General features: G+C 37.9%; 1 long non-coding RNA gene and 1 pseudogene across 1 annotated transcript; both read left to right on the forward strand.

The window, feature by feature from the left end:
- The window catches only part of LOC103450106 (peroxidase 21-like), a 64,772-nt pseudogene that overhangs the window by 21,662 nt on the left and 20,180 nt on the right, over positions 1-22,930 (forward strand).
- LOC139190206 (uncharacterized) lies at positions 10,862-11,548 on the forward strand. The gene is made up of 2 exons (XR_011574289.1): positions 10,862-11,199; positions 11,348-11,548. It is a non-coding gene; the product is annotated as an uncharacterized lncRNA (long non-coding RNA).

A 22,930-nucleotide genomic window follows, 5' to 3' on the forward strand; every position in this document is an offset into this window, starting at 1 on the left:
AAATTGGGTAAACTTTAAACGTTCTTAACTTCTTTCTTTACTCAATAAAATCAAGTAATTCAAAACTGAAAATCATAGTTCTCGATGAGATGAAAGGAATGGTACCTTTCTCGACGGCTAAATCGCTGTGGTTTGGCCGAAAAATGGCTTGAAACTGTGTGTTGGTCTCGAGTTAGCCACTTTCGAGCCTTTTTTTGGCCAAACCAGAGCGAATTAGCCATCAAGAAAGGTACCATTCTCTTTGTCTTGTTGAGAAGTATCATTTGTTTCTGAATCACTTAATTTCGTTGAGTATTGAAGAAGTTATGAATGTTTAAACTTTACCCATTTCCGGCGAGTTTTCCAGTTTTTTAGGGGACCAGTCACTTTTCAGGCTATTTTCCGGCCATCTCCGACAACCATTGAACTTCCAAATAGGTAAAATCTTGTTCTACACTTTCCTATCTTCATTTTAATATATTATGGGTCGAGTTTGGTTATGAAACGATTGAGTTATGAAGCTTTGAAAATTACCCAAACTTCCGGCCAAGAGCTCCGAGACACTTAATCGAGTTTTTAATGGAATGACCAAAATAATGGATGGTGGACAATCTCATGGACCATTTATATTGATTTTCAATCTTATGGACCAAAGTGATGTGTGATGCAAATCTCAAGGACCATTTTGGCTAAAAAGCCAAAAGTTTACTACCCTAATTTTTTTTTTTTTCAACATTTTGTACATGAAGATTTTTTTCGTCTCAGTTTGGTACCTAAAGTCATAATTTTGGGACACTTTCATACATCCGTTAAATTTTCTGTCAAAACCTCCGTTAACAGATGACATGGCACTCACGTGGATAATAACTGAGTGCCACGCGTCAATATAAGCCCACGTGAATATTAAAAAATTACAAAAAAATTACAAAATAATAAAACTAAAAACCCTATTTTGTTTCTCCTCCCCCCTTCACCCGAGCTACCATGTTCTCCAAAACCCCATTTCTTAATTTTCCTTCCTATTGTCGTCGCCTTTTCAAAATCCTCACCATGTCCCATGGGCAAGAACCAACTGGAATTGGGGACATGGATTGCGTCAGCGTTGGACCTGATTCATCACTACATTCTCCACCTGGGCAGCCAACCTTCTCTTCTTCTGTTCCTCCCTTTCCTTCCCTAGTCACATTGCGAAGTTGGAATGCATCCTCATCGCCGTCGTCTATCATAGTAGCTGATAATCTAAAGGCCTACATGCAAATCATCGATGTCCCTTTAATTTTGCAGTAGAAAAACAACATCTTGGGCATATATGAACTAAGATGACCGAACGAAGCCTAAGTCCACAAGCCTCTTTTGGGGATTCGAGCAAAAAATTGGGTTAGGATTTTAGGGTTTGGTATGAGGAGGAAGTCGAATCGGTGGGTGGAGTGGGGGACTGATATAACATGGAGGTGGTGGTTGAAGATGAAGGTTGAAGACGCGACTCAATTCGTCAAGGCCTGGAAGAAAGAAATTGAAAAGCCCCTATGGGGGAAAGAGTTTGATAATTTCTTTGGTTTTGGGTTAGAAAGAACACCAAAAGCAAAACCCATCTCTAATCGATTTTTTTTTTAATTTTTAAATATTCACGTGGCGCCCATTCATTGGCCATGTGGGTGCCCTATCATCAATTAATAGAGGTTCTAATAGAAAATTTAACAAATGTCTGAAAGTGTCCTAGAATTATGACTTTAGGTACCAAACTGAATTGTTGAAAACCAAGAAACTTCATAATAGTAAACTGAGATTAGCCCAAATAGTAAATAATATTGCAACACTCAACTTTAATTAAATAAAAGGGTTAATAACAATTTACTGTGCTAAATTTTATTGATTTTCAACATTTCATACATCAAGTTTTTTTTTTCGTTTCAGTCTGGTACCTAAAATCATAATTCTGGGACAATTTCATACATCCGTTAGTTTTTCCGTCAGAACCCTCGTTAATTGATGATGTGGCGCTCACATGGACAATGACTGGGTGCCACATGTTAATATAGGCCACGTGATTTAAAAAAAATTAAAAAAAAAATCTTTTGTCTTACTCTCTTTCTTCTCTGCACATCCTCCCTTCCCAAACACCCATTCTTGACTCCCGACTTCCCCACCCAATTCCTCACCAGAGCATTAAATCTCCCCCACCTAAACACTATTCTTCCATTAACCTTCTCTCGTCTTCTCTTAGTTATTGAAGAAGCGAGAAAGTAAAACAAAATGATTTGTCATGCCTGCAAACAGAGTTGCAGGCCAAGACCTAAATCCATTTGAAAAATGGGCAGCGGACAACGGATGGAGGTGAGGTACATGGCCTTGATGGGGGAAGGATGAACCCAACAAGGTGTGACAGTGTAAGAGCAACAACATGTGTGCGTGCAACGTCGTAGGAGTCACGACCTCCAATCTTACCCTGCTGCCTCCTTGTTCTCCACTTTCACCCCCAGAACGCCACAACCCAAGTGTTTGATTTGCCTGCTCGCCACGCCCGCCGCCACCTTCAACTCCAAACTCTCATCTTCCAAGCTCTCTATACGAAGCAAGCCCTCTCTCTAGCAAGCCCTCTCTCGAATTTAAGTTTTTTTCTTTTGGATCTGATAAGAAAATAATTTGTTTTAGGGTTAATATTAGTTTATTACACTGAAGTTTCTTGGTTTTCAACATTTGATATATTAAGTTTTTTTGGTCCCAGCCTGGTACCAAAAGTTATAATTCAAGCACACTTTCATACATTTGTTAAGTTTTTCGTCAAAGCATCCATTAACTGATAACAAGGTGTTTACGTGGACAATGACTAGGTTTCATGTGTCAACCATATGGATATTAAAAAAATTTTTAAAAAAAATTCTTTCGTACATCTTCCCTTCCATCTTCCCTTACATATCCTCCCTTCCCAAATGCCTATTCCTCCATCCCGACTCCCCCCCACCTAATTCCTCACCATATCACTAAATCTCCCCCACCTAAACACCTATTCTTTTATCAACCATCTCTCGTCTTCTCTCAGTTCTCGAAGAAGCGAGAAAGGTAAAAGAAAAAGGATTTGCCATGCCTGCAAACAGAGTTGTAGGCCAAGACCCAAATCCATGTGAAAAATGGGCGGTAGACAGCGTACGAAGGTGAGGTCTATGGCCTCGGTGAGGGAAGGGAGAACCCAGCAAGGTGCAACAGCGTGTGTGCTATGGCACAATCAACCAGTCTTCGTGTCTTTACCAACCCCGATCTCACCCCCTTCTCTGTAATCCAACAATGGCGGCTTCAATTTCCAAGCTCTTCAATCCCACTCCACTTCCTCCTTGTCCTCCATCTTCAACCCCAGAACGCCACAGCCTACGTGTTTATCGAGCGTGAATAGCATAAAAGCGTCATCGCAGTTGAGCCTTCCCCCTCGTTAAATCATCACCATGAGCGTCCAATCAACCAAACCCACCTTTATTCATTGCCAACGCTGATGGATCTGTGGTCACATTGAGGGTGAGCTTGGTGACGACGTCGAAATGGGAGAAGAGTGAAGGGAAGATGGGTTTTGGTCATGCGGTAGAGGTGAGGTTTTGTCCACGATTGAAATGAAGCCCATCTCGGATCTATACGGGTCCGTCAAAAAGACACGGTTGAAGACGGAGGTGTTGGAAGATGAGCCGTAGCTGATGAGGTAGTTGTTGGAGGGAGTGAATGAGGCTGAGAAGTGGAGGAGAGAGATGAGGTTTAGGGAGAGAAAGTGGAGATTAATGGTACATTTTTAAATTTTTTAAATTTTTTAAATTTTTTAATGTTGAAGTGGGGTCAGATTGACACGTGGTGCCTAGTTAGTGTCTACGTGGGTGCCACGTCACCAATTAACGGTTGACTTAACAGTAACCATAACAGACGTATGAAACTATCTCAAAATTTTGACTTTAGGTACAACTTTGGGATGAAAAAAAACTTGAACTACCAAATGTTGAAAACCAAGAAACTTGAGAGTAGTAAACTAAGATTAACCTAATTTTAAATTGGAGTCTTAATGAAACATTTCTGGTACTATTCATGTTAGGGACATTTTTACTCTAAAAAGTTACTCCTAGTACTATTCACTTACAACACCTTTTTGTCATTTCGGTTAAAACTCAAAGTTTTCAAGTCTTTTTAATGAGTTTTCCTATTTTAAATACCCATGTGTGCCTAAATTAACACGTGGCACCCAAACATTGTTCATGTGGGCACAACATTATCAATTAATGGAGGTTTTGACGGAAAACTTAATAGATGTGTGAAAGTGTCCTAGAATTATGACTTTAGGTACCAGACTGGGACAAAAAAAACTTGATGTACCAAATGTTGAAAAATAAGAAACTTCAAAGTAGTAAACTAAGATTAACCCTTTTTAATTTTTTTAATTTTGTTAGTTTTTCTATTTAAAAAAATAATAATATCCACATGGCCTATATTAACATGTGGCACCTAGCCAATGTTCATGTAGGTGCCACATTATCAGTTAACGGAGGTTTTAATGGAAAACTTAACAAATGTATGACAGTGTCCCAGAATTATCACTTTAGGTACCAGACTAGGACAAAAAAAAAAACTTGATGTATGAAATGCTGAAAACCAAGAAACTTCATACTAGTAAACTAAGATTAATGCATAAAGAAGTTACGCAGTACGACATATTGTACAAAGTAACTCACGACGGAGATACTAAACAAACAAGAACATTAAAAACATAACAGAGACACGATATTAATTAACAACCCAACTGTGAATTATTCCAGCTAGTTCCACACTAGTACCAAAGTACGTGCATCCGCGCACCCACTAATAATTAAGTGATAAGTGATCAAATCATCACTAGCTTAATTAGCTAATTAACAGTTTCTGTGCAAAAGCATCTGCGACGTAAACCCTAGATCTGGCAGTTTCTGACACGACACGAAAACAACATGAAAATAACGGGTTTCGGGTCAACACAATAACTTATTGGGTCATTATCGGGTGATCCGTTAAGAACCCGTTAATAGTATACATGCGGCTAACACGTGGGTAACCCATTTCAACCCGTTAAGAAAACATTTATTTTGATAATTTTAAAGTTTAATTACTAAAAGATTTATTATAAAATACAATAGTCATATTAATATATACAATATATTCTATATTAAATATATAGTTTTGTATTATTATTCTATATAAGTTATAAAAAAGAGTTTTAGTCCTTATTTATTTTTATTATGAGAGTTCCTAATTATCATTACTAGGATAAATTTTACTTAACATGTTGTTGTCCAGAATTAAAATAAACTAATATAGTATTTGTATAGGCAAGAACTAAGAAGACATACATACAAGTATGAAAAATGTGAAAGAATATATAAACACTCATGATTCATCATTATTCCTCCACGAGTAGATAATGGTTACACTTACATTATCGTTTAGATTTTTAAAATCCTCCAAACCTTCATGAATAATGTTTTTTATTTGAGGGAAAAATTAATAAAATTAATAATTATTATTGTAGAAGTGTAAAAGATGTAAAAAAATATATACAATCACTCATAGTGACAAACTTTACAACTTTCTTGAAGGGGTAAGCTTCGAAATCCAACACTATAATTCATAAACCTTAAATTTATATTTAACCATCGATTGCCATTTACGCTTTATTCTTCTTACTGAATTTCATTTTTAAAATTTTCATTTTTGAAAACGTGATCATCTGGCAAATGTAAGAAGATGAATTGTTCAGATCTTTGATATCATGTTTCGATATTTACGGTTAACTGAAATATGAGTCGATGTCATATAATTCGTAGAAACTTTATAAACATCAAACAATATTTTCACTAACCGTAAAACTTGGAATATAATATCAACGATCCAAACCGTTCATCTTCCTGCATCCTCTAATAGATCAAGTTTTCAAAAATGAAAATCTGAAAAAACAAAATTTGATGAGAACAATGAAGTGTAAATGTAAACAACAATCAATGGTTAAATTTTGATTTATGATTTATATGATTATAGTGGCAAATTTTGAAGTTAAGCTCTTCATGAAGCTGTAAAGCTTGTCATTACGAGCGTTTATATATTTTTCTATATTTTTTTACACTTCTACATTAATTAAAAAACTATTAAAGACTTTAGGTAAGTGAAAATATACTTAAAAGACAAATGCATTTTTATGTGTTAGATGTGACAATATGGTATGTATATACTTATTTAGTATTATGTTTTTCATTTGATTATTTATTGGTTTAAAATATATTTTTCTTAACAGGTAACGGGTCGAGTCATATTACCTGTTAATATTATCGGGTTGGGTCATTTTACCCGTTTATTTTAACAGGTGTTACATGACACGACCCGTTAAGATATTGGGTATGACACGACAACGATACGAACACGAAAAACACGGCATGAATGTCAAGTCTAGTAAACCCTAGCACCAACCACCGGGAAAAGCCCTTAGTCTGGCAAACAACTGCACAGTTACTTTTACTCACGCATGTTCCATTGAAGCGGTTACTCTCAGACTCGTAGGTCCTACACTCGGCAACTCTCGTCTCTTTAAACAATTATTCCAAATAAAATATGGTTACTATGCATGGTTATTATCGTAATATATATATATATATATATATATATATATATATATATGAAGTTAGTAATCGTAATATATATATATGTAATATATATATGAAGTTAGTAACAACATTGAGCAAGAAGAAGCAGATAGTTGGGAGAAAACACATGGAACACTTTTTATATATCTGTAACAAGTTTACACTTAAGATTTCAAACTTAGGGTAACCTAGAATGATACTATAGCAATACAACTGGGAGAAATCTGAGATCCATATGAATCGGGACATCTTAAAAAATAATGACACACCCCGTCCCGAAGGAGGGCGTGCTGGCCGTCACGTGAGAGTGACGTAACCATTTACACAGTTCGGAAGCTCTTAAAATACAATTACTAAATGGAAACCCCCGAGGGTGAGTCTTACTTTTGTGAATTCTGTCAGAACGCTGTTGGGTTCCTCGTGGCCACCAAAGCTCTGCTAACTTAAACCTGGAGGGGCGAAAAACAAAATTGAGTGGGTCAGCAAAACAAAGCTTTTCGAAAATCTTTCATTTAAAACATTTCTAACCCCTCGCTGTAAAATCTGTATACTTTTCCAGAAAATAGCATATATATAAACATATATATAAGCAAATATCTCAAATCACTATCCTTTAACACTTTTCAGAAAAATATGCCATGCCAAGTGTCCAAAAACATAATATAGATGCATCACTATAAATCAGGTGAAAATAAATCAACCGAAGACCCTGAAGTGGTCCTCTACGGCTGATTCTAAAGCTCAACATCCAATCCAACCGGAGTCACCTCGGTGACCTGTACGGTTCAACTCTGCACGTCACTCGGAACTACATATAGTAGTCTGTACGATGACAGGTGTATGAATACGCTCTAGTGCTTCTCTCATCAATCATCGGCGCGCATAACTAAGGTCACCCACTAGTTGGAATCACATCTAGTGATCTGTACAACTAGCATGTCGGAACCCTCACATGGTCTGTACGACATCCACCTACTTGGATCCAAGACGAGCGTGCAGTGTGGTGAATAACAATATAAGCACTATCACCTAGGTGCAGGTTATGAACTTTCAATGCAATTCATATAAATAACTCAGCTGAATAATAAATAAACTCACCTGAGCGTCCACCGCGTCAATTCACATATGTATGCATCAATAATCAAACTAAATATCTCAATAATTTTATGCATGGCAAATAAATTCATAACTTTCATAAAAACGTATTTTCTGGGAAAAATAACTGTATATAGGTAATACGAAATCAAAACTGCCCACTCACCTGGAGTTCGTCCAACAACTCCCTAGCACCACACATCAAGGCGTCATGACGATCGCCGCCTAGAACAGTAATCAAATCCAACCTCAGAATTCATATCGATAGAATATATAACTTATATAAAATACGTCATTACGTAGTTTGATCCGGAAGATCTGCCACTCAGATTTTAAATCCATAACTTCCAGAGGTCCATAATATATCTCCAGGACATCCTAAAATTTCATTACCATCCAACGGTCGGATCTCCGTCAATTAACAAAACTAAGTGACGGTTTACATTCTATTTTATGAACTTACAACTCCAATTCCGGAAGATCCGTAAATCGGATTCCCAATCCGTAAGTTCCTATAATCCTCAAATATTACGTATTACAACGTATCAAAGTTTGGTGACGATCCAACGGTCGGATCGTCAATTCACATTTTCACCTAAATGCGAAAACTATAAAACGTTACTTAAACACCTAATCAACAATCCTTAATAACTTCTCATACAGTGCTCAATTTGGGTATATAAATATACCACATTGACCTACTCGACGTCACGAACGTCGACAAATTTTTAAAATAATTTTTTGATGTGGCACGCGCCCCCATGAGCCAGGGAAAGCACGGGTCCACGCGCGCCCACGCGCACCTTCTTCCTCGCGAGTTCGCCGGACTAGTTTTTCCGGTGGCCGGAAAACTGGGGAATTTTCAAATGCTTCGTTCTCCTTCGTTTCTCAACCATTTTCTTCGTATAATATATGAATTGGAAGCCCTCAACATGTAGAATCACAATAGACTAGTTTCAAGGTCCAAAATCCACTAGAGTTTACCTGAGGAAGCACGAAAATCCGGCCAATTTTGAAAAACTCCGATCTCGGTCCTCCGACGTCCAAATTCTACCAACGAAGTACTCCTAGACTCGTGAGGACTCCCTTAAGCTTCCTACAAGCTTTAAATTTCCAAAAACACAAGTTTTAAAGTTCGCATGAATAGTACCCCCAAATCGGTTTTACTGTTTCAACGTGAATACGAAGCTATCCTTACCTGAAAATGGTATGGTTGAGTTCGTGGAGTCCTCACAAGCACGATGGTGCCTTCAAAACCCTCGATCCATGAAGTTTCAGGGTTATATGGTGGTGGTCCGTACGTTCGAGAGTGAGGAAGAGAAAGGAGGAACTGAGAAGGGGAGAGAGATAGAGGGCACGGGGAAAGGGACAGGGTGTCCCGTGTATGTGTGTGGTCCCTCAAAACCATTCCATCCCTATTTCCTAACCACATAAATTACAACCCAATTTTACTCCAACTTAAAATATTTCCAAAAGTTGAAATATATGAATTTAGTCCAAATAATGCGTCACACACACATACCTTAATACCCGTAAAGGGTAATTCCATAATTTCACGTCCCTGAAATAAAGAATCCCGGAACGGGCTGTGACAAATAAAGTCATAAATTAAAAAGCTTAAGAATTTACTAACAAAGCACATATATTAATTTGTAAAATATTTCGTACAACATATTACAATATCCTCTCACAATCACGACGCATTTTCAAGTTTTGAAAGGGCGTTGCGTAATAATTTCATTACTAATACCATCAAATATCTCTTTCTATAAAAATAGGGGTGTGATATCCACACACGCCTTTTTACTTCTCCCACATCTTTTTGGTTTTCGGCCGTCGGATCAAATGAATTGAAGAAGATCAACGTATATAAATTAACAAGGGGTGTGTGAGAAGTAAAAAGGGATGTGTGGATAGCACACCCCTAAAAAAACCATGTTATCATTCATCCATTAATTTTCTTACAATTTCTCAATTTTAGAAGTTTCATAGTTGAAAATGCTTTATCACGTCAAATTATTATATGCAATATGTACAGTTTTTTCACAAAAAATTGAGTTAGGGCATCCACCCCTTTGGCCCAAGATGGCTCCTGTCCTTGGTAATACCACGTATACTTTGCAGAAACGTGAGAGAAAAATTTGAAAGTGTTTTAAGAAAAAGAAATGTGGAAGAGTCTTTTAAAATGTTATCAAGAAAATATTAATCTTTAAGGACCATTTCTTCTAAAATAAAATAAATAAACAGTTAAGTCTTTGTTTAAAAGTTGATTTGGCAATTTCGAACCTTTTCCTAATTTTTTTTCTTGTGCTTCAACCTCACCTTGTCTTACATATATTACTACTGGTTTAAAAGCCAAAATAACTTAATACAACAGAAGCTGCTGATAAAAAAAGTATATCTGAAATTGACAATGTGACTAAAATAAATCTTTGTGACACAAATTAAAGTAATGTGTTGAATCCAAGTACGTTAAGTGAATTTTTTCAACAAAATGCCTTGTCAAAACGGATAAAAAATAATATTGTTATTAGCATTTCGGGATAATAGGCAATTAAAAGTACGTAAGGCGCGGTGAAAACACTACACTAGACATAGGGCTGGAAAAAAATACCGAAATCCCAAACCATACCGAAACCAAATTGAAAAAATACCGAACCAAAAATCCCGAAAATTTTAGTACCGAAACCGAACCGATCCCGAATTGTTTGGTATGAGATTCGGTCTTACAATTTGAAATATTCGGTATTCCCGATCCCGAACCGAACTTTATTAATATTATATTGGGTATATTATATATATGTGTGTGTGTGTGTGTTGGAATGTGTGTGTGTGTGTGTGTGTGTGTGTGTGTATATGTATATGTGTCAGTGTGTGTGTGTGTATATATATGTATATATGTCAGTGTGTGTGTGGTGTGGTGCTGACAAACGTTGCATCAAGCACATGGGAAGGGATGGGTCACGCAAGGCAAGGGTGTTTGCTTTCTGAAGACAGAGCCGTCTCTCTCTCTTCCCTATTTTCTGTCTCATCAGTCATCTCTCTTGATTATCTCCCAGACTCCCTCTATCTACAACCCATAACCTAACCCTTCATCTCTCTCTTATTTTCTGTCTCGTCTCTCTCTACAACTCATAACCTACCTAATCCTTTATCCCTCTCATTTTTTCTGTCTCATCTCTCTCGTATTCTCTCTCTCTCACTCTCTCTCTACAACCCAGAAACCACCTAACCCTTCCTTCCACCCAATCCAAAACCAAGCCAAACATCCCTACTCACTCTCTCTCATTTCATTTCGCCTCTCATCTGCCTTCACTCAGTCTCAGACTCTCCCTCTCTTTCTCGGATTTGAAGCTCAGCAGCCACCCACCGTCTAGCAATCTGACTCCGACGAACTATCTCCACTCCGGCCACCACCACACCTCATGGCTTCATCCCCACCTCCGGTTCTCTCCAGTGATTCTCTGTGTGTGTGGGATTTCGAATTGAGGTTAGGTTTTTGAATTGGGGCTTAGGGTTTCGAATTGGGGGCTCGGGTCAGGAGGAGGTCCCTCTCTTCACTTTGCTTCTTTCTCGACCATAAATCTTTCACTGATTCACTATCACTATGTCTCTGATTTCAATTTGGATTAATGCAGGTTCGGATGATTTCAATATTAATCTAAGACGATTTGGATTCTGATGATGTTCGGTTTCGGGAAATTCCGAAATACCGAAAATATTTCGGGAATCCCGAAATTTCGGTTCGGGATCGGTCATGAGATTTACGTCCCGAAAATTTTCGGTTCGGGATTTGATATGCCATTTTTGGTTCGGTATCCCATACCGAACCAGCCCTAACTAGACATATGAATAATGATCCATGTAGGGTCATTCAATTTATTAGCAAAAGCAACCATGTGGATACATGACCATATCTGGCCATCGCATTAGACAAGCACGATCTCTACAAAGATAACATTTCTTTTTAACAAAATAATTAGCACTTTTTGGTGCAGACGCATTTACGAGTGAAGCCATCGCCAATACATTTGCCTCTGGTGAATTGCTCCTTTCTGCAGGTGTGTTTACAGTTGTTAGACGAAATGCACAACCCCTTGAACAGGGTGCTCGGAACCTCGCAGATCTTTCCCTCAACTGCCTTGCTTGATTCAGTCTTTGCCTCAATGCCCATTGGCCCCATATCTAAAGATCAATTTTTTTTGTTGAATAAGATGCTTTATTCGAAACATCATAAAAATTTAATTATTAAAAAGAGGTATAATTACCGGTAGACGCCAAAAGCAGGACAAGAACGAAGGCGGCTGAAACAAGACGCATTGAACGCTCCATTTGAATCTGTGTGTATGTGAGTGTGTGCTTGATCCGTGTGTTTTTATGTGTGTGCTTATGTACTATAAGAGAGATCTTAGATGCTAATGCAAAGAACAATAACCATGCAAGGCTTATTATATAGGGTTTTTGTCCAGATTAAAGAAGATCGGTCTCCATAAAATGAGGTAACTCCATACCCAAAATACAAAGTTGAAATTTCCAACTTAAGAGGCACCATAAACCAAATTCCTATTTTTGTTGACTAAGTTCTCCGTCATACATTTTTCTATGCACATTAGGGTTTCTTTTTCGAGCACATTTAACTTTTGCTTTTAAAAGAATATTTGGGTTTTAAGCATGTTTGACTTATTATTCACATTTTTATATGTAAATGAGGCGGCATATATATATATATATATATATATATATATATATATATATATTCACATAAAAGGCCATAGTTCTTATAACAATGTAATTGTTTTTTACACAAATTTTAGTCTATATGTACCAAATTAATCTAAATTATAAATAGATCAGGGTTTGCACATCAGGTGTAGAAGGAAGATTTTTTTTAACGTTGCTTTAGGTAATGTGGCTAAGTCTAATAAAACGAATGTTAAAGTAGAATCGTTGAGGAAAAGATAATTATTTGTATTCCAAACGTAGGGCATTACAAAGGCTTAAATTTGTTGATAGTTAAACACTACTAAGCATAACTGCTTGGGCGAGGAAGCGATAGTTGTCGTGCAAAGGTAAATACGGTCACCGAAAACATTGGGCGGCGAAAAGGACGTTGCGCAAATTCTGTCGCGCAAAGCTCGTGACGTCAGACATTACGCGACGGAGGAAAGTTCTTCGTTGAGTGAAATGAATGTTGCGCGACGGAATTGGTGGTTCTTGCGAAAAACAAAGACCTATAAATGAGTGTTCGTTGCGTGTGATCCTCTGAGCGACGAAACTGGGGTTCGACATGGTGACCTTTGCGTGATGGACATAAAGGCCATCGTAGTAAGATTTTAAAATTATTTTTTTATTTTTTTATTATTTTTTCCTTTTAAATGTTGATAATATTGTTTTATGTAACTTTAATTAATTTAATGAAATTAAAAACAGAAAATGTAAAGAAGAATATTGGATAAAAAATTATTGAAAATGTACATACAACGGAAAGAAATATTCTAAAATTTGCAATAATTAAAAAAATCTACAATATGTAGTCGTCCACGTCACAATCGCCTGCTGGTGGTGTTGCTGTTGTGTTGGGGGGCTGGGAGGTTGTAGCTGCTGCGGCGGGGGGTTGGGTGGTTGTTGTTGAAGTTAGTTCAACGTCGGGGAACCGAATGCTAGAGATTTGAAGGGCGAGACGAATTTGGTTCATCAAATTGCTTTAGGACGCAAGCTGAGACTGTTAGGCGACAATTTTCTCCTTTAGGTCCACCACTTCAGATGTCAGCGGTTCAATCTCTTATGTTCTCTACCTGGAGAAGGAGGCAGAAGGGTCCTGAAGGCGGGCTTTACCAAGCCCCTGGTGAGCATTCCCCTGCCTACGACCGATGGCCTAATCGAGTGTGTCTATCATGATCTAAAAACCTGCATCCTTAGGGGAAAACACCTCCTTGATTAGGGTCTCTAGGGAGAAGCTAGGAAGCCACCTCCTCAAGAATGGTCTGGTCTTTCTCCATCATGGTGGACTAGAAAAATGAAAACAAACAAATTAATTTTAATATACATGTAATTAATATTAATACTAATTGAATATTAAAAAATGAAATAACTTACATGAAGCTACCCCCCTGAATGAAAAAAATATATATATTAACACATAGATTACCAATTGTGTAATAGAGTAAAAAGAATCAAAACTTAAAATAAATATACTGTTACCTTACGTCGCACCTCCAACCTATAAAAGAAGCATCTTGAGCCGAAGTGATGAAGAGGTTTCTTCTTCGATCGATTGATCGAGTTTGCCTTCACTTTTTTCTGTTGAGTTAAAAAAATGTATTAGTTTATATATTTATAACAAATTAATGAAAAAATTAAAATGTTATTTAAAAATACACAAATTTTGATTAAATATTATTGAATATATATTATACTTACGAGGTATTTCTAATCTTAAAAATGGTCACACAAGCACTACCATTCATCCCGGTGGTCCACCAACTTTTTAGGGCACCTAACTGCTAGAACGACCTTCGGACCGTCATATTTCTCATAATGCTTTTGGAGGTCACTTTTCCACTAAGTGAACATGTCGGCGCAAAGCTCGTTGATGTACTGGTTTTGATTGGCATTGAGGTTTGTGAGCTCATAGTGATGTTGCAAAACTCAACACATAAATAGTAGTTAAAATTTATAATATTTGTATACTTTAATAAAAATTTAGTATTTGAGGTTGTAAATACTTACCGGTAATTCATGAAGAACGGCTTCCTTGACTTCATGTGGGATAGCTATCAGTGACTCCCACAGGTGCGGGCAATGATTCCTAATAACCGAGCCAATGTCGTTGGCCAATGAACTGTGCTGATCATTTGTTGCAGCTGCACAATGTCGAGGATCCCATGTAATGGTGATCTTCTCAGTTGGGGTACGAGTGGTCTGTGACATCTTCAGAAGTCTGCATGGCCCCCCCCCCCCCTTTTTTTTTTTAACTACAAAATAAACAAGGCAAACATAAGAGGAATGATATTTTCTACTGAAAATTCAGCATAACCTCCCCTAAAACAATTCAAACACTTTATACCAATTAGGGACTTTAAAACAATTATAATCTAAATTCCAAATTGTTAAATTGAAAATACTGTGAGAAAGATGCATTACCTATTTGGGACCCCTCTTAATGGACAGAGGAAGCCTCACTAGACTGCTCAGCCTCCTCATAACTCTGAGGCCGTCGATGAGTTCGTCGGGCGCTTAGTAGAGGATGGGTCATCGAAGAAGTCGATGACGTAGGAGCCGGAGACACCGTTGGACTGAAAGGCATGACCGGAGACACACCTGTCGTGCCCATATCAGGTTAGGAGGTGGTAGCAACACTACTTGCTAGAGAAGGTGTCTGACTAACCCTACTAGTTGCCTGGTAGTTTGAAATTAAGTTCGACATCTACAAAAACAATAAATAAAAAAGTTGCATTCCACTACTTTTAGTCAATTTATTAGAGTATATTACATGGCACATAATATACATAATCCACCAACACCAACATGTTTTTGTTTATGTTTTGCATTTAAAAGCTATCAAATGTTTGTAAAAAAACATAAGGAATCAATCCTAAATAGCTGATGTCACATCCCGACCTGGGGCGGATCACTTCCCGGGCCTGCTCCACCACTGTAGCACGATATTGTCCACTTTGGGCTTAGCATTCCCTTACAGTTTTGTTTTTGGGAAGTCATGAGCAACTTCCCAGTGGGTCACCCATCCTGGGAGTGCTCTGGCCTTCTTTTCGCTTAACTTCCGAGTTACTATGGAACCCGGAGCCAGTGAGCTCCTAAAAGGCCTCGTGCTAGGTAGGGATGGGAATATACATTTAAGGATCACTCTCCTAGGCGATGTGGGATGTTACAATCCACCCCACTTAGGGGCCCGATGTCCTCATTGGCACACTTCCAGCCAGGGATTGGCTCTGATACCATTTGTCACATCCCGGCCCGGGTCCACCACGCTTCCGCTGCGCCACCCTGATTTTGTTGTCGTCCATCACGACCTCTGTTGGCATGAACACCACGTCCCCTGCGTCTGCTGACCCAACTACCTCGAAGACCCTGCACTACTAATAGCAATCTCTCCCTGCTGGGGCTGTCCCCTTTGGTACCACTGAGATCCTCCAGCTGAATATGGCTGATAGGACATAGATCCTCCAGCTGCTGGGGTCTCTGCTGACTCTAAAAGCATTGAGCAGCCCTATGACCCATTTGACCACAAGTGAAGCATCCATTGTTGCCTCTCCTACACTCCCTAAAATGCCTAATATTACATCTGCGGCATAAGGGAGCATCGGATCCACCTAAACCACCAAAATCTCTATGCCTCTGGAACCTAGGGCCTCCAGTAAATCTACCACCTCTCCTCTGCATATTAGTACTCAATCCTCCGCTAGAAGAGCTGGAACTCCCATCACTCCTCTTAAAGTTCTGGGTATTACGGGGTCCCTGAAATGCTTACCCTTTTCCTTTGTCATCTCATCTCTAGCCCCCCATTATTTCCTTCCTCATCCTCACTTTCACTAGGTATGTTCTCTGAGACCTCAATCCTCAGTAGAATCTCATAAAACTCCTGGTAAGAGGCACAATGAGTCGATGTCGCTATGGAACGTCATTTTTTCTTAGTACCTAAATTGAAATGGTGAAGCATCTCTACCGGATTAGCAGCAACCTTTGGATCATATCTCGATAGATCAATAAACATCCTGTAATACTCATTAGCGGACATCTTTCCTTGCCTCAGATGAGTAAACTCCTGTTTATTACTATCAATATACGCAGGAGGAATGAACCTTTTCCGAAACAGCTCCTTAAACACTCCCCAGTCCACAATCTCTGCTGGGATCAACTGGTAAGACTCCTGTCTCCACCAAGATACAGGTTGTTCTCCCAAAAACCAGGTAGTCGTCTCGACCCACCTATCAGAAGAAAGATTCCCTTTTACTTTGCATCACCTAAAAGGTCTTCTCCACATGATTCAGCCATTTTTCTACCCCCTCATGACCTTCATTTCCAATGAAGTGAGTTAACTTCAGATTATGAACTGTCTCAAGAGGTGTCATCTGGGGAGTACGGAATGCTATCTGAATGGTAGAAACTATAGCTTCCCCTAATTGAGCAATATCAGGGAAACTAGATTCAGCTGATTGACGGGGCTCTCTACGAGGCAGCATAGTTCTGATATTCAAGAATTATACAGGACTGCTAAACCTAGGCTCTGATACCATTTGTCACATCCCAGCCTGGGCGGATCACTTCCCGGGCCTGTTCCACCATTGTAGCACGATATTGTCCGCTTTGGGCTTACCATTCCTTCACGGTTTTGTTTTTGGGAACTCACGAGCAACTTCCCAGTGGGTCACCCATCCTGGGAGTGCTCTGGCCTCCTTTTCGCTTAACTTCGAAGTTCTTATGAAACCCGAAGCCAATGAGCTCCCAAAATGCCTCGTGCTAAGTAGGGATGGGAATATACATTTAAGGATCACTCCCCTAGGCGATGTGGGATGTTACAGCTGATCCGCCAATAGATCAGTAATAGACAAAGAATAGTCAAATATTTAACATTTTCCTTGATATGAATCCTAAATAGCTGGTCCGCCAATAGATCAGTAATACACACACACACACACACACACACACACACACACACACAGGGATAAATTAAGTTTATCTATTTTTGGGAAAAAATCCAAAACCAAACCAAAACACCAAATCTAGTGAACTTATATGAATATACAGCTACGGCAAAGCATTCGAGATAATAGCATATATGGAGGGAAAGGGTTGGTTGGTGTAGGGATATAAATAGCAAAATAGCAAATAAATCAATTCAAATCAATATTATCTATCCACGTACACACACACACACAAACATATATAGTACTCATTCCCAAACGAAAAAACCAGTCACAACTATCATCTGGCTACTCAGTTTCCTTTCTCTCTTTCTTTTCCCCTTTAATTTTCTAATTAAAAACAAAACAGTTATCAAGCAAACCCTATTTCTTATTCTTTACTACCTATTCCACGAATCTTTAATGAGACATTTTAGTAAAGGCTTTCCGAACATCCAAACTGCTTAGAAAGCTCTCTTGCATTAACTACCAGTTAACATATAAATTAGACTCTTAGTGTTTTCAATGCATGTAAGAAATAATTATCTGAATTCTGGAATTCATAGTTTGTGACATAGAGGGCCTTACTTACATCATATTTCTCCGTGTAGTATGTATGTTGTTAACACTGATCACCGTAAAGAAAATGCATAGATGAACTCATAAGTGCAGAAATTGTAAAATTGATGAACTACCTTCAACAATTTCTTCCAACACCTTCTCATATGTACAACCGTTTTTGACTTCCTACTAGCTCATTCAATAGATAAATGTTTGCTCATTAAGCATTAAAATTTAAATTCTAGATCTTAGATTTTAGTATGTGTTGACCCTAAAAACTACCAAGCCTACGTGGCACGCAGGCCGAGTAACTAATGAGTTGACTATGTCCTTCAGTTGATACGGGGTGTGCCAACTTGTCGGCCAAGCTTGGGCGAGGTGTAAAATGTGTTGATGTTGCATTAAGCACGCAGCTGACTTCTCGATCTTGCGACTGAGGCCGAGGAAGGAACACGTCTCAGCCTTTGGGTTCTAGAGCCTGAAGACAAGGCTGTTAATTTTGCGAAATTCACAAATCGTCGGCGCAGGATTCGTTCACAGTGATTATATTTGTAAAGGTATAAGCACACCGAATCGACACCAGAGTATAAGGGTACATATACTCAAAACAGATATATGTCTTGATGGTAAATGTGGTTCGACCGTTAGAATGCCGAACTATAAAGCTTACTTGTGAGTATCCAATCATAAAACAACTCGGCGTTCAATGTGCCGAGTCCTAGTAAACTGTAACACCTCACCTCGCCGAAAAAGGCTAATGAGATGACCTCTACCAATAAAGACCCGAAAGTCTTTCTAGACCGAGACTTGGATAGATAACCATTCAGCCTCGATGTAGTGTTGTTTATCCAAACTGAAGGTGTTCCGCAATCGGCTGGTTCTACGGTAATAGTGTTGTTTATCTAAACTGAAGGTATCACTGGTTGCCTTCACAATGTTGTTTATCCAAACTGAAGATGTGTGGGCGGAAAAAGAATAATAATCTCAAGGTTGTTGAGAGAGTTTGCGCAGGGCAATTTGTGTGTTGAACTGGAGGGCCTTTTCGTTGTTTGCCGCTTTGTATTTATAGCCAAGTTTCCTTGACCGCCAATCCAAAAGAGTCATTTCCCGACTATACTCTAAAAACAATATCAAAACAATTGATATTATCTTTAATATATTTCGGCAAAAATCTTCTTAGTCTCCTTATGCATGTAGACTTATACCAGAGGAGCAACAAATGTCCCGTTGAAACCCTTTCACATGGCACGCATACAGTGATTCCATCATCAATTCTTATCACTTTAAACTCATTTGCCAACACCCATCACCATGCAAAAAAGCCTAGCCTACCTAGGTTTCCTACCACATTATCACATCACCAAAAAAAACCTAGCTTTCCTAGGCTTTCATCATCACCCTAAGCCATCATCTTTCACCAAAAATGTTGCATGCATCCTGAATGCTGATGTTCATTTTTAATTATCACCATATTTTAAATGGATAATATCCTGACCTGCATGCTTCATTATCTGATGCCGTGCATATTTGTAAACCAAAATTGATCCAAACCACATATCCACATCCACATCAATTTGAATTGTGTAGCCTGTTTCCAGCTTGGAGATATATTATTTCCATAAGAAAATGTCAAGATAAATCATTATTAAAAGATAATCATGATAAAAGAAACCATAATGTTATCTTTTAACCTTACTAAAATTATCTTCACTTTTCCATCGACAGTGTGGAGGTATGCTTACTCAACGGTCTTGATTACTCGGGCCGATTGTGTAATTTTGGGTCCAAACAGTATGAGACATACCTGTGACTGTTAAGGGAAGCGACCTTAATCTATCAGCCAAAGACAGTTAAGTAAACTGCAAACAATGTAAACTCTATTGATTAACACAATGTAAACTCTATTAATCTATCAGCTAAAGACGATTAAGTAAAATTTAAATTCTACCGGAACCTGAAATATCTGTGTTTAGTATAAGATTCCAAATAATGCTGGCAATTGAGTAAGATCCTGAAATATCAGAAACTCAACCTGTAGAACATTCTTTCTTCCGTTAACACATTTTAAAACTTCTAACCCACTCTCAAGTTTCAAAGTATTAACACGAAATAAAGTTTCAAAGCAAACCCTACAATATATATATATATATATATATATCAATAATGCTCTCAATTTGTGAGTTTGGATTACTCAACAACCAGATAAAAAGAAGGTAGTTGTAAAAATACATTGAAATCATACTTGCACAAATAAAAAACTGCAATTTAATATGAAGAAAGAAATTAATAATTCCAGAAACCCAAATCAATTAGTACACAGATAACTAACCCCAATTCAAAACCCTTATTTGATCAGAATCCAATTCGAAACCCTTACCAATTTCCCAATAATTCCTTAAGTGTGCTTTCCTCCTCTGGGACTGCCTCTCCTTCCCAGTTGCTAATCCCAGTTTGAAACCCCTATTTGATTCCTAATTCGATACCCAATTTTGTTTATAACCCCAAAAAGATGAAAACAAAAAAATACAAACCCCGAATTCCCAATTCAAAAATCATAACCCAATATTCTCAATTCGAAAACCCTAACCAAAGATTCCCAATTCGAAAACCCTAACCCAATATTCCCAATTCCAAACAATAAATCCCTAATTGTTCTAATTAAAACAAAGGAAAACTAATGAAAAGGGCTTGAAAACTTTGAGTTTTAATGATAAGGACAAAATAAAGGGTAAAGTGAATAGTACCAGGATTGACTTTTTAGTGTAAAAATGTGGTTTTTCGTTAAAGTGAATAGTACCGGGTGCTTTTCGTTAAAGTTCCCTTAAAACAATTCAATAGAAAAAAAAATGAAAAATTGCAATAATAAATAATTGAATTAAGAGAGAGTGAATTAAGGGATACTTGGTGCTTACCTAGTAATGTTGCGATGGTGGTGAGATGGTGTGGTGTCAGAGTGCGGCAGCAGATGTCAGGTGTGGAGGAGAAAGTGACAGAGACACTGAGAAACAAAGAGAGAGCGAGTGAAGGAGAGAGGGAGAAAGGGAGAAAGGGAGAGACTAAGATAGTGAGAGAGATAGAAAAGAGAGAAAGAGAAGACTAAGCTTCGCAAAGAATGAGAGAGATAGAGTCTGTGAGCTTCACCAAAATAAAAACACGCCCAATTTTCGCAAAAAAAAATTAAATTAAAATTTTATATGTTCGCGCGACGAGGGTGTTCTAATTCACCAAAATAAATAATTTTTTTTTGTTTAATTAATTTTTTACAAATTTTAAAGGAAACTTTTGTTTGTATACAAAATAAATACCATTCAATACATATCATTACATTTACATCACAAGTTTTCATTAATCCTCGTCTGAACTAGAATAAATATCATCATTTTCATCATATTCAGACTCTCATTCCTCCTCGTTTGTAGGCATGTCAACATCGTCGTTCGCATGCTCGGGTGCACTGTATCGCGGTAGATCCCCAAGGTCAATCATAATGCAATCGATTGGTATTTCGATTTCAGGACGTCCGGCTACCTGATACGATTCTTGTACAATAGTCATATCTCACAGTGTATGTGCACCAAGTTTAGTTGAAGTTTCTAGTTGTTGGTCAGCAATGTCACCATAATCGTCAACGTTAGCAAGATCTTGGTCTGGAATATCATACAGCCTTCTGTGCTTAATCTTCTGAACTATTTTTCATCCCTTCCCACCCTTAGGGTCATTTATGTAGAAAATTTGTTTGGTCATCATTGCCAAAATGTAGAGGTCGTCCTTATACCAACATCTGTTAGTGTTGACCGATCGCAAACCATTGTCTCGCTTAACACCTCTAACCCTACGTGGGTTTGTATCAAAGCAGTGACACTTAAACAGGATAACTTGACAACAGTCTTTGTAAAGCAATTGCACAACACTTGTAAGTTTTCTTAGAAATCAATGTATGCAATGCCGCCCGCACCTGGGACATGTACTGACACACCCCGATCCCGATGTCCGAGGGACATCTAGATGGCCACGTGCTGGCTGAACCCAAGGGTGATGCAAGCCATTTAATAAATGCATATGCTGAAAACATGTAAAACATGCGTATAAATTTTGTTCGAACTCCCTAAAATAATATAATAATATTCAACTGCCAACAATGATAAAGATAGTAATAGTGCATGACATGTTCAGAGCATACATCTAATTCAGAATACAACGGAAGGTACTATTGCAATGATGTCAAAGCAGAGATGATGGCACGATATCACTGGTAGGGGCCTGCCTCGTAGCTCGAATCGTAAGCCTCGTTCCTATGTTCTGATGGGGCATAAAACAAACATGAGTGGATCAAGTTGATATATATATAATACTAAAACAGTTATCAACATACTAACCCCCAAAGTTTTATGAAAACTCAATAGCATAATATGTAATAGGTTTTTCGAAAATACTAGCATGCCATAAAATCTTCCTAAAACATATATCGTATAGTGTGCTACGTAGTGGTATCACATTGAATATACTATTTCCAACATAAATCCATATATCTCAAAAACATCTTCATAGCATATAATCATCCATCATATATACTACAAAGAAGTGTAAAAACATGTTCATAAATAGTATGTAGTCATTTATCATATATACTATAAAGAACATAAATTCGATAAAGTATGGTATTCCAAAATATTATCAGTAAAGCATGATAATCATAAAGTGTAAATCTAATTTACTCATAAAAAATTTCGTAAAACGTAACCGTTAAATCATGCATTTCATGTATGCATTTCTACTATTAAAACATGCATTTTAGAAAGGGTCCATTCACAGATACTTCATCGTTGAAGAGCCGTACGAAATAGGAATAATAGGAACGCCGCTCATAAACGCAATTAACCACATAAATGGTCCAATTAATAAAAGTCTACTAAAACAATTCAATTTGGGAAAATGAAAGTTAAAAACGGATTCAATACATCAAAAAACATAGGGGGATCGCGGGTACCCTTACACGCCGCCATTGTCGCGGAAAGTTGG

Source organism: Malus domestica, chromosome 12, assembly GCF_042453785.1.
Source record: "Malus domestica chromosome 12, GDT2T_hap1".
Lineage (NCBI taxonomy): Eukaryota > Viridiplantae > Streptophyta > Magnoliopsida > Rosales > Rosaceae > Malus > Malus domestica.